Genomic DNA, 13,452 nt, shown 5'->3' with positions numbered 1-13,452 from the left:
AGGTTGGATATTAAGAACATATATCTTAGGGAATAGAATCAGGGGTAGAGAAGTTGGACATACGAGCCCGTCCTTCCATTCAATAAATTCACTCATCTGATTTTGGACTTGAATTGTGTTCCCACTTTCTCTTAATATTACCACCCATCCCCCCCCCAACCCAACCAAAACAAAACCTTTGAACGACTTGAAAATCAAAAAATTGTCTTGTTCTGCTTTCAACATATTTAAAAACCCGGATCGTTCTCTAAGATAGATGATTCTAAAGAACACCTTTCCAAAGAAAAGAAATCCTCCGAATTTCCGTGTTCGATGGCCTTTCTCTATTTTGAACGTTCCCTCCCCTCCCAACCTCGAGTTGTAGGCTCTCTCAGAAGAGCAAAGGCCCACTTAGTATCCATCCAGTCACTCTTCGGGAACCTAAATGGTTCAACAAGCAAGTTTACATTAACAGGTTAGTAAGATAATGTAAACATATTGAATTGGACATTAGAACATGGATCAAAACAGGAGGAATTTTGAAAATGTAAGCTTGCAAACCACATTATCTCCGGTATAAGTTGTTGATGCATGCAATTTTACAGAGATTTTGCAGAATCTCACCCAATCTGAGGCTGCTCTGCTGTAAATTCACCACAACGTCCGTCTATTGGCAAGAATTGATTATTCCTTCGTCCAATATGATTATGCTTCAGCACGTGTTGATCCTAAAGATGATCTCGACTGATATCTTCTGAACAAAGTCAATTTTTAAAACGGTTTATATTTATTCCTGTTGGACTGCATTAGAAGTCTTCACCTCATATCTGAATGCTGAATTAATAGAAGGCTCTTTTTTTATCTCTCTTTCTTTGAAAGCTTTTTGCAATTCCCAGTGGAAGTAACAACCCAGACAACCTCCTGTAAGCTGTCTCTAATTGAAGGTTATCACTTGGTTCAGGGGACCAAAATTGTCGCAGTCTTCAGGTCCGATCTCATCAATGTCCCTGATAGCTGTTAGCGAGCCTTTCCTCTGTTTGTACCAGATCGCCCAACTTATAAAGACTCATTCTGCTACCAAATGCTTGCTGTTTCTTCGTGCTAACTTTTTTTTCTTATAAAGACACGGACATCCCTATATTCCACATCATTTTGTAGTTTACATCCAGTTAAATTACTTACTGATTTCTCTTTTCCCCACCAAATTCCTCAGATGATACTCCCACCTGCTTAACATCTTTCTATTCACTGAACCCGTCCACCGCTTGTTTCACCTTATGTTCGTGTTCGATGTTCTTTTAGATTGGTTTTTCACGTGGCTCGACTTCACCAGGCCTCGAATAACTCTAAATTCTGCGTAAAGTATTATTATCTTTCGAAAAAATAACGTATGAATTTGTTTGATTCTATTAGGATTTTCCAAATGTGCTATTACTTCCTTCATAAGAAATAATGATAGACATTCCACCGGGAAATGAATGCAGTTTATGCGATTGCCTGTTCCCTCGGCACAATAGTATAAGTATGGTTTCTAGAGTATCTTATAAACGCCAATGCTTCTCAGATAATAACGTTATCCAGCACCCAGCAGAACAATAATCGAAATAATTCGGCATCTTGTTTCAAGTGGAAATCAGGCTTGATGCAGAAGTGGCTCAGAGTTCAGTATTAAGTTGGACCCATGACTTCTGTGAGATTTTATTCACGTTCCAGATTAAAATCGCTGAATTTATAATGGCTAACCGCTGAAATTTGCCATGTCTGATTCGTGTGCATTGGAACTTTCCTCTATATTTTGTCATAGCAGATAATCACGTGATATTTGCAACTTCTCGTGTACCAAGTGACCAAAAATGAACTTTAACAAAAAAGCACGGACTATAAATCACGTGGAATTCCTTATGCTTCTCTCCAGACTGACCTTCCAAAGTCACAGAAAAGAGTCATCATTCCATTAAATAACGAGGGTGAGGATGCAGTTATCAATGACATTTAATCGACGATCAGTAAACAATGACACTTCTGGTCCATCTGGTGTCAAATTAAATGAAAAAACAAGGTAATAATTCCCGAATTTGGCCTTATTTAGCCGGTAATGTTGGGAATCCGCACTGGGGTAAATATTCATTCAGAGGCCGAGTAAATTGTGTCAAGTTCAAATTACTGAACTCCTTGCGTTTTGCATTCAAACACGGAACATTGGCAGGCAAGATAGCGAATTGATAATTTCACGTTTTCTCGACTGGTTCCGCAACTGAATGAAACTGTCCCACCCAAACGCGCTTGAGTACAAGGTCACGATAAACATAGTGCCGCTTTTGCTATTAAGTTTACATTAACAGGTTAGTAAGATTAAGTAATCATATTGAATTGGAAATTAGAACATGCATCAAAACAGGGGGGGTTTGAAAATGTAAGTTTGCAAACCACATTACCTCCGGTATCAGTTGCTGGTGCAAGCAATTTTACAGAGAAAACCGAATAAAGGGGTCAGAGATTATTTTACAGTGTGCAATGAATGATTGGGGTTACTGAAAGCTACCAGTTTTCACTTTAAAGTAAATGGCACAACAGGGTGAACATTAAGAAGGCAGACTAATCATTTTTAGCCATGAAAAAGTAAAGCTGATGTGGAGAACGCTGCAATAATTATTTGAAGGGATATGCTGTCAAGAGATAAAATATGACAAAATACCCCTCCTGAGGAGTTAATATTCATAAAATATATGCATATAGGTACGAGTAAAATATTTAATATAAAAGGAAGAAAAATTTTAAAAGCAAGCATTTTTGATTTTTTTTTACACAGAGAGTGGTTTGTGTTTGGAATGAACATCCAAAGGAAGTGATGGATCCCGGTACAGTTACAACGTTTAAAGGTTAGAAATCACACTACCGGGTTATAGTCCAACAGGTCTATTTGGAAGTACTAGCTTTCAGAGCCCTGCTTCTTCATTACATTGCTGTCGCATTCTGATGAGCCTACCTGATGAAGGAGCAGCGCTCGGAAAGTTAGTACTTCCACATAAACTTGATGGTCTTTAACTTGGCGTTATGTGATTTTTAACTTTGTCCACCCCAGTGTAACATCAGTACCTCCACATCATGGTGAATGGTTAAGAGCGATTTTGATAAATACATGAATAAGAAAGGAGGATTATAAGACAAAAGCAGGCGGGTGGGACTAGATTAGTTTGGGATAATGGTCGGCATGGATGATTGGGACATTGTCCAACAATGAATCCCCTTAATGCAGACATGACAGCACTTGCTTTTTGCTTGATATAACAATAAAGAACTGAGGAAAATTTATGAACTAAATTGGGATTAAGCATTAAACACCAGAAGGCCACAAAATCTCGGAACAGAATTAGGCCATTCAGCCCAGCAAGTCTGCTTCACCATTTGATTATGGCGGGTCCATTTCTCAACTCCATTTTCCTGCTTTCTCCCCTTGTCTCTTGATCCCTTTATTAATCAAGAACCTACCTTTGTCTTCAATGTACTTGGCCTCTGCAGCCTCCTGAGGGAATGTGTTCCACAGATTAATTACTTTCTGCCTGAAGAAATTCCTCGTAATCTCAGTTCTAAAAGGTCACCCCTTCAATCTGCAGTACTGTCCTCTTGTTCAAGTCTCTCCGACTAGTGCATACCTCTTCACCATGTCCACTCTATTCAGGCCTCTCAGTATTCCGTAAGTTTCAAAGAGCATCCCTCTCACCATTCTAAACTCCACTGAGCATAGATCCACAATCCTTATCTACTCGTCATACGACAGGCCTTTCATCCCCAGGATTATTTATGCAAATTTCCTCTGGACCCCTCCAATGTCAATATATCTTTCCTTATATAGAGGGCCCAAAGCTGCTAAGAATGTCCCAAAAGCTGTCTGATCAGAGCCTTACACAGCCTTAGCAGTACATCACTGCACTTGCATTCTAACTCTCTTTAAATGAATGCTAATGTTGCATTTGCTTTGTTAATTGCCATCTGGACCTGCATTTAACCTTAAGAGAATCCTCAATGAGAACTCCTAAATCATTTTGTGCTCAGAATTCTGAAGCCTTTCCCCATTTAGAAAACAGTCGATGCCTCCAATCTTCCTAATAATGCACGTAACCTCACACCTGCTCACATTGTATTCCATCTGCCACGTCTTTGCACATTCTCCAGGTTTGTCCAAGTCCTTCTGCAGCCTCCCTGCTTCATGAACACTATCCTTCCATCAACCTGTCATCATCTGGAAACATAGCAGCAATGCCCTCAGTTCCTCCATCCAGATTGTATTGTGGAACATGAATGTTTGGGGTACCAACACGGACCTCCGTGGAACTCAACAAGTTACTGATAGCTCTGATGATAAATATGACTTTAACCTTTCTCTTTCTGCCTCCCGTGAGTCAACCAGTCCTTCATTTATGCCAGTACCTTGCCCCTAAGTCCATGGGATATTATTGTATTTAGCGGCCTTCTGCACAGCACCTTAACAAAGTTCTCCTGGAAATCCAAGTAGATCGTGTCCACTGGTTCTGCTTTGCCTAACTTGCTCATTACCTCCTCAAAGAATTCTAACAGATTTGTCAGACATGATCTCTCTTGTGCAGACTCAGCCCTATTTTGCCATACATTGAGACTACAAAGACATCTTGGTCAATTTGGTAAATGGATTGTGGAGTGGGAGATAGAGTTTAATTTACATAAATGTGAGGTATTGCATTTTGGTGATGCAAACAAGGATAGGATATATGCAATTAATTGTCGGGCCCTGGATAGTGTTGCAGAAAATAGAGTCCCAGGTGTTCAGGTACATAGTTCTTTGAAATTTGCATCACAGTTGGACAGTATGGTTAAGACGGCATTTAGCACACTTGCCTTCATTGCTCAGATCTTTGAGCATAGGAGTTAGGATGTTATGTTGAGGTTGTGCAGGATGTTGGTGAAGCCACTTCTCGAATGTGCAGTTCTGGTTGCACTGTTATAGGAAGGATATTATTAAAGTGAAGAGGGTTCAGAAAAGATTTATCAACATATTGCTGGGAGTAGGGCATTTGAGACAAAAAATAGAATGGAAAGGCTGGGACTTTATTGACTGGAGCATTGGAAGTTGAGGGGTGACCCTGTCGAGGTTTCCAAAATCGTGAGGAGCATGCACAAGGTGAAGAACTAGGGCCATTTCCCTTGGGGTGAGGGGAATTCAAAACTAGTGGACATATTCTGAAGGTGAGAGGAGCAAGATTTAAAAAGAACATGAGGGCAACTTGTTTACACACATGCGTGGAATGAACTGCCAGAGAAGGTTTGGATGCAGGTACAGTTACAACATTGGAAAAACATTTGGATAAGTTAATGAATAAGAAAGTTATGGAGGCATAAGGGCCAGTGCAGGTAGGTAGGGCTAATTTGCGAGCATGGTTGGCATGGACTGGTTTAACCAAAGGGCCTGTTTCCATGCTGAATAATTCTTTGACTCTACTCCGGAATCTTATCCTTAAGAATGGACTCTAAAATCTTGCCAAAGACTAAGGTCAGGTTAAACAGTCCTGATGTAGGACTTATGTCTGAAAGGTCTATTCTCCTGCTCCTCACATGCTTGCTGACTTGCTGTGCTTTTCCAGCACCACACTCTTGATTCTGATCTCCACCACCTGCAGTCCTCTTTTTCTCCTAACCTATCTGTAGTTTCATGTCTTATACTTCCCTCCCTTTTCAAATGGTGTTGTTACATGAGCCACTTTCCAGTCCCATCAGACCCTCTCTGGCGCCAGTGACTCCTGAAAGAACGCCACTAATGCCTGCAACATCTCCTGAGCTATTTCCTTCAGAACTCTGTGATGTATTGCATCTGGTCTGGATAATTAAGCCATCTTCAGAACTTTCAGCTTCCCCAGCACTTCTGATTGTTGGCCACTGCACTCACCACTGCTCACTGACTCTCTTGAAGTTTTGGTGTCTTCTACCTTGAAGACTGATGTAAAGTACTTACTCAGTTGTTCTGCCATTTCTTTGTGTCTTCCAACTAACTTTCCAAATTCATTTTCCAGCAATCCAATATCCATATTTGCCGCTCTCTTGTTTTACACATCTATAAAAACCTCTTGTAATCTTCTCTTTATATTATGACTGAGCTTACTGTAATATTTCATCTTCTCTCATTTATTTCTTTCTCAGTTATTCTCTGTTTGTTTGTAAAGGCTTCCCAATGTTTTGCTTTCCCACTAATCTTCACCACATTGTATGCTTTTTCTTTTGGTTTTATGCTGTCTCTGCCTTGCATTGTGAGCCCTGGTTGCCTCATCCTCCTTTTCGTATGCCACTTTTTCCTTGGAATGACTTTCTGCTGTGTGTCCCAAACTATGCCCAGAATTTCCTGCCTTTGGTGCACCAACATCTTCCCTGCTAGGCTCCCCATCCAACTCTGGCCACTTCCTCCTCATGTCTTTATATTTACTTTCACTCAATTGTCATGCCATTACATCTGATTCGAGCTTTAGATTACTTACAGCGTGGAAACAGGCCCTTCGGCCCAACCAGTCCACAACGACCCACCCCACAGCGCAATCCACCCAGACCCACTCCCATACACCTAACACTATGGGCAATTTAGCATGGCCAATTCACCTAACCTGCACATTTTTGGACTGTGGGAGGAAACCGGAGCACCTGGAGGAAACCCATGCAGACACGGGAAGAATGTGCAAATTCCTGAGGCGGGAATTGAACGCCGGTCTCTGGCGCTGCGTGGCAGCAGTGCTAACCACTGTACTACCGTGCTGCCAATGAGAGCTTCTACCTCTCATGTTGCAGGATGAATTTGATCATATTAAGGTCTCTCCCTGCTAGGGATTGCTTAACCTTCAGCTCCCAATTAAGTCTGCCGCATTACACGTTACCAAATCAAGAATTGCTTGGTCCCCCTTTGGGTCTACCATAAAATGTTGCCAAAAACATTTCAGTGATAACCTATAAGTTCCTTTTCTTGGGATCTGCTACCAACCTGATTTTTTCAGTCCACGTGCATATTGGAGTCCCCCATGATTATGTAACTTTACACTTCATGCCTTTACACGCCTTTTCTATCTTCAGATTGTTTTTTCTTCCTCACATCCTGACTCCTGGTAGGAGGCTACCCATCAGGATCTATTTTGCCTTGTGGCGGTGAGTTACCTTGTTAAATTTTTCAATCCATTTGATGTGGGCAGAACCACAGAAAGATCTAAAAGGACAGTGAAGTGAATGGGGCTTTGCCATCTTTAGTTTTCCATTATGCTTTCACTTCCTTTTTTTTCTTATTGATAGAGGTTGCAGGATTGGGAAATGCTCTGAAAGGACAATTGCATAGGCAATGAGGAAGAATGGAAGAACAGGATGTTCATCGCGAATGTACAATGTTCCAATCATACAGGCTGCTTGTTGTTGAATAGAGATGATGATCTCCAGAAAATTTGGAGCAGAATTCAGAAAAAGGTAAGATACTTCATTGTATATGTACTGTATCTTATATGAGTCATTAGATGATTTTATAAATTCACAGTTCCAATCTCATTGCCTGTACTTATCACTTCAATTTGTTTCTCAGTTAATGATAAGTTTACATGCAATGGTTATCCCAGACGTTATTGGCTCTCAGGCTATGCAGTAATGGTAACCAGCTTAAATATAAAGAGGAGATTGTTGTACTCTGATAAATCAGTAGTGTCTTACCCTTCTGTGATGCAAATATACCTTTCCTCTGATCAGCATAAGATTGTGTATTGCCCTTTTAAAAATCTTGAATGCAAACAAACAATATTTGATTTTTTTTACACAATTCAGGGGAACTGTGTTTTGCTGGCTGGGTCAACATTTGTTACACATCCTTAATTACCCCTGGGAGGTTGGTATGAGGTGCCTTCTTGCACTACTGCAGCCCAAGTCATGTGAGTATACACTGCTGTAATGGCAGGAGTTACAAACATTACCCCAACAACAAACAATATATTCGTGATGAAGGGCATTTGCCCGAAACATTGACTCTCCTGCTCCTTGGATGCTGCCTGACCTGCTATGCTTTTCCAGCACCACACTCTCAACTCTAATCTCCAACACTGTAGTTCTCACTTTCGCCTAAAAGAGGATATATACTATTTTTCTTTATTCATTCATGGGATGAGGATTTCACTAACCTGGCCACAATTATTACCCATTCCCAATTGCCCAAAGAGAAGTTAAGAGTCAACCACATTACCATGAGAGTGGAGTCACATGTTGATCAGCCATGTGGATGCCCGATTTCCTTCCCTGACGAGTTTTTCCAACAGTCACCAATGGAATCCTGGTCATTATTAGACTTCTAACTCCATATTTTGTTTTGAATTCAAATTCTGTCATCTGCTGTGACCGGATTTGAACCCGGCTCCCCAGGCATTATCTGGGTTGATAGTCCACTGATAATACCACTAGACTATCGCTTACCCATTGGCATATGATCGCTGGGCAAGTGCTGATTTTTTGCACTGTTGATCATCCCTTCCATTACCATACTGAAGAAAGAGAGTAGCTTATTACAGCCGGAATTGAACAAGATAGATTCTCCTGTTTTCTGGGTACAGTATATACCAAGACATTTTTCACATTTTCAATGGCACAGCTGTACTGGGACAACGTGGCTAAGAGTGTCAAAAGCTCTGGGCATAAGTCTTCAGACCAATTACCAAAACATTGTGTGGTGGAATAGACCTTGCAGTATCCAGTGTCTTCAGTCATTTCTTGATATCACCTGGAGTCAATCAAACTAGCTGAAGACTGATATCTGTGGTCTCAGAGCATTTCTTTGTCTGTAGAACTCTGTACCTTTGGCTATCAATAACACTTACATGTTCATTTGATTCAGCAGAATACGGCAAGGTCCCACAGTCATCCACGCTTTCCAAAATTCTGAAGGAACTGAGCAATTCAGTCTGCATCAATGAAGTCACACCAGCAACAACATTTCAAGTCCAGTATGACGCTTCTTTTGAACTGGCTGTTTTACCCACTGAAGACTTTTATTTTAGGGTAATGCAGATGAATCCACTAGCTTTCAGAATGTAAATTTTGACCTGTCTCTGATTTCACTTGCCAGTGCATTTTCAAATGTTCTCCTTCACTAACATTAACCTGAAGCTGCACTGAAGAAAATGTTTTAATCCCTTGATTTGGTGAAAGCCTGGCACTCTCTACAGCAATTGATGCAGGTAAGTTTGTGTTAGAGCTCTGCTCGTTCAGTAGCACATTTTCAGTTGGGCCTGGTGCAACTCCTGCCATGATCTAATCTGTCCACGGTGAACTACACCTGTTGAGATTGCTGGAGCAAATTATTGTTGGTGCTGGATTCTGTACTGACAACAACAAATGCTGGAGATCACAGCAGGTTAGACAGCATTCGTGAAGGGAGAGCAAGCCAATGTTTCATGTCTAGATGACTCTTCATCATGAAAATGTTAGTATTTATTGTAAAGGTTCCGATAGCTGGACATTTTGGATAATGATTGTATTTGCAGAGTCAAAGTAGATTTAGAAAAGGAAAAAAATGTTTATGAAATCTATTGGAGTTTTAGGATAATGTATCAACCAGGAAACTTAAGTCCATCTCATGGATGTTGTGTATTGGGATTTTGAGCAGCTTTTTGATCAGGTGTCATATAAATGGATTTTTATAAAATTCACACACTTGGGATTAGTGTTAATATTTTGCATGCATTGCTTTTTCAATGAAAGGGAACAAATAGGAATAAATGGATCACCCTCGCCTTGACAGTGTGAGACTAATGGGCTACCACAAAGAAAACTGCTGTGATGCCAACTGCTCACAATCTGTATAACTGAGTTAGATGTGGAGTATCTAATTGTAATATCTCCAAGTTTGTGGATGATGCAATTCTAGATGAAACTATGAGTTATGAGGAGAATGCTAGGGGACTTTCTGGGATCTTAGACAGAAAAAAGTGAATTGGCAAGACTGTTAGCAGATGAAATGCGAAGTTGGTGTGAACTTATCTACTCTGGTTGGAATACAACAGAAAATGGACATCTTAAACGGTGGAAGTTTGGGAATGATCACTTCCTAAAGGGATCTGTTCATTTTTTATCATAAGAGTCACTGAAATTTAACTCAGAGGAATAGTAAGGAATAAGCAAGTTAAGTGTTATTTGGGCCTCAATTGCAACGTATTTTGGGTACAGGAGAAAAGAGCTTCACTGTAATTGTACAGACACCCAACCTATTGTGTATTGTATACAGTTTTGATCTCCTGTGCTTAGGATGGATATACTTGCCATAAAGGTAGTGTATTGAAAGTTCATAGAGTTAGCTGATGTGATGGTCCAAAGAGGAAAGCTTGAAAATATTGAGCTGATGCTCACTACAGTTTCAAAGATATAAAAGTGTTCTTGTTGAAGCACGCAAATTCCTTAAAGGACTCACCAAGGTACATACAGGAAGGATATTTCCCCTTCACTGATTATGGCAGTTGTGGAGAGGGTAAGGAGGGATCTGAACCAACATCATGGAGTATTAGGAGGATACTTCAGACTGAGAAGAGGAAGGATTTCTTTACCAGAGGATAATGAGCCATCACAATTCTCCACAAAGAGCAATATTGAGGGCCAGTCATGGAGTATGGTAATAACAGTAAATGATTTTTTTTTAAGTGAAAGACATCAACAGAAAATGGTGTGGGGTTGGAATGACATCTATAATCTAGTTGAAAGCCTGAACAGACTTGATAGGCCCAATAGTCCATTCCTTTCACTTGTGTTCTAATATTTCTTTGCTCTCCCATGATGGAACTTCCTAAATATAAAACCTCTCCCAATTTGAATAATAAGGACAACAGGCACCTGGGAACAGTATCTCCTGTACGTTCAGCTCCAACTTTCACAGCATGTTGAATTGGAAGTTGGCAGCTCAAACAGCCCTGTCTCTGCATTGAAAGTCCTAAAACTAATTACTGAACAAAATACTGATTTTACTTGCACCATGTGAACTTTAGTAGTTCAGGAATTCTCCTCAACATTAACTTCTCATGCTCATTTGGGGAGGCCATTAATGCTGGCCTCGCCTGGGAATTTACGATTGAATGATGAATATAAATAAATACGTGTGAGAATGTCAGGTGCAGTCAATTCGACAATAATTTTAAAAAATGGATGAAGGCACAGTGTGATTGTAGAATGGGCCTACATGGTGCAGACAGATGCTAAGACATATATATGAATTAAGCTTTCACCAGAATACCAATATACTTCTTATGAGATAAAGTCTCTGATTCTTCATCAACTGGCGTTGCGATGGGCAGCACGATGGCAAAGTGGTTAGCACTGCTGCCTCACAGTGCCAGAGGTCCGGGTTCAATTCCTGCCTCAGGCGAGTGACTGTGTGGCATTTGCACATTCTCCGCGTGTCTGTGTGGGTCTTCTCCGCGTGCTCTGGTTTCCTCCCACAGTCCTAAAATGTGTACGTTAGGTGAGTTGGCTATAGTGTTAGGTAAAGGAGTAATTGTAGGGGAATGGGTCTGGGTGGGTTGCGCTTCAGCGGGTTGGTGTGGACTTGTTGGGCTGAAAGGCCTGTTTCCACACTGTAAGTAATCTAAGATAGTGTATATGTTTGCAGAGAAGGGAAACGTATGAATGTAAAACGGAGTTGGATTATTTTCTGTTGAGCACAAAAAGTTGCAGCACTCAGGTGAAACTGAAAAACGTTGCTTGATTTCTCCTCCAGAGTGTCAATGCGGGGATGGAAGGCTAATTGAATTATTGCTATGCTGAGGGCATTCTTTGATTTTGTAATTCTTTGGTTTACTATATTGTACCTTCTTATGGCTGTTGCCCTTGCCGGTGGAACCAATTTTCTTTATGCACTTTATGAAATGCTGCCACATTTCTGAACATTCCTTTCTCTGTGGTCAAAAGAATAATTTTGACTTACCGTATTCCTCCCACAGTCCAAATATGTGCAGGTTAGGTGAATTAGCCATGCTAAATTGCCCGTAGTGTTAGGTGAAGGGATAAACGTGGGGGAATTGGTCTGGGTGGGTTGCGCTTCGGCGAGTTGATGTGGACTTGTTGGGCTGAAGGGCCTGTTTCCATACTGCAAGTAATCTAATCTAATCTAAAAAGTTAAATTCCACTTCCATGAAAACAGTCAATGAAAATTGTATTTATAGTACGTAATACCTTTTTTATATTTTTAAAATTTTCTGTATACAAACATAACTTGGAGAAAAGCACTTTATAGCATGACTTCTGGACGGGTCAGTACAAAGAATGACCCAAAGAAATAGTTCCTACAGTGTGGAAACAGGCGATTCGACCCAAAACGACCACACTGACATTCTGAAGAGTATCCCACCCAGACCCATTCTCCGACCTGATTACTCTGCATTTTCTCCTGACTAATGCACCTAACCTACACATCCCTGAACAGTGTGGGCAATTTAGCATCGTCAATCCACCTTACTGCACATCTTTTGGATTGTGAAAGGAAACGAGTGCACCCAGAGGAAACCCATGCAGAGACGGGGAGAATGTGCAAACTCCACACAGACAGTCGCCTGAGGCTGGAAGCAAACCTGGGTTCCTGGTACAGTGAAGCAACAGTGCTAACCACTGAGGCCACCGTGCCACCCCAAATGACGCTCCAACTTACTTTGTAAACGTATTGAACTCAAATGATCTTTTCTGATGCTCAAATACAGCAGTACTGTCACATACATGCTTGCTGGTATTAGTAGTAAATATTTCTGCAGTGTTGTATTTAAGTATGGCAGGAAAATAAAACAGGAACTAGGGCCTAACCATTGCTCAGAAACAGAAACACAGAAACATAGAAGATAGGAGCTGGAGGAGGCCATTTGGCCCTTCAAGCCTGCTCTGCCTTTCATCCCAATCATGGCTGATTGTAAAACTCAATAGCCTAATCCTGCTCTCTCCTCATAATTTTTGATCCTACTCGCCCCACATGTTATATCTAGCCACATTTTGAATGCATTCAATGCTTTGTCATCAACTACTTCCTGCAGTAATGAATTCCACAGGGTCACCACTCTTTGGTGAAGAAATGTCTCTTTATCTCCATCCTAAATGGTCCACTTTGAATCCTCAGACTGTGACCTCTGAACACACCCACCATCGGGAACATCTCTGTGCATCTACCCTGTCTAGTCCTGTTAAAATTTTATAAGTCTCTGTGAGATCCCTCCTCACTCATCTGAACTTCGGTGAAAACAATCCTAACCTGGTCAATCTCTCCCCATACGTCGGTCTCGACGTCATTGGAATCAACTGGATAAACTTCACAACTCGCCCTCAAGAGCAAGAGTTTCCTTTCACAGAAAAGGAGACCAAAACTGCAGACAATATTCCAGGTGTGGCCTCACCAAGGCCCTGTATAACTGCAACAACATATCCTTGCTCGTGTACGTGAAACGTTTTGCAATGAAGACAAACATAAGATTT

General features: G+C 40.9%; 1 long non-coding RNA gene across 1 annotated transcript; it reads left to right on the top strand.

The window, feature by feature from the left end:
* Nucleotides 1-1,645: 1,645 nt before the first annotated feature.
* On the top strand, nt 1,646-9,656 carry LOC122558694 (uncharacterized). Its single transcript, XR_015759892.1, has 5 exons — nt 1,646-2,038; nt 2,789-2,858; nt 7,276-7,443; nt 7,792-7,895; nt 8,852-9,656. It is a non-coding gene; the product is annotated as an uncharacterized LOC122558694 (long non-coding RNA).
* Nucleotides 9,657-13,452: the final 3,796 nt, after the last annotated feature.

The sequence above is a fragment of the Chiloscyllium plagiosum genome, unplaced genomic scaffold (assembly GCF_037043375.1).
Source record: "Chiloscyllium plagiosum isolate Xiang-an unplaced genomic scaffold, Cpla_swu_hap1 HiC_scaffold_17, whole genome shotgun sequence".
Classification (NCBI taxonomy): domain Eukaryota; kingdom Metazoa; phylum Chordata; class Chondrichthyes; order Orectolobiformes; family Hemiscylliidae; genus Chiloscyllium; species Chiloscyllium plagiosum.
This window is presented reverse-complemented; position numbering and strand designations above follow the sequence as displayed.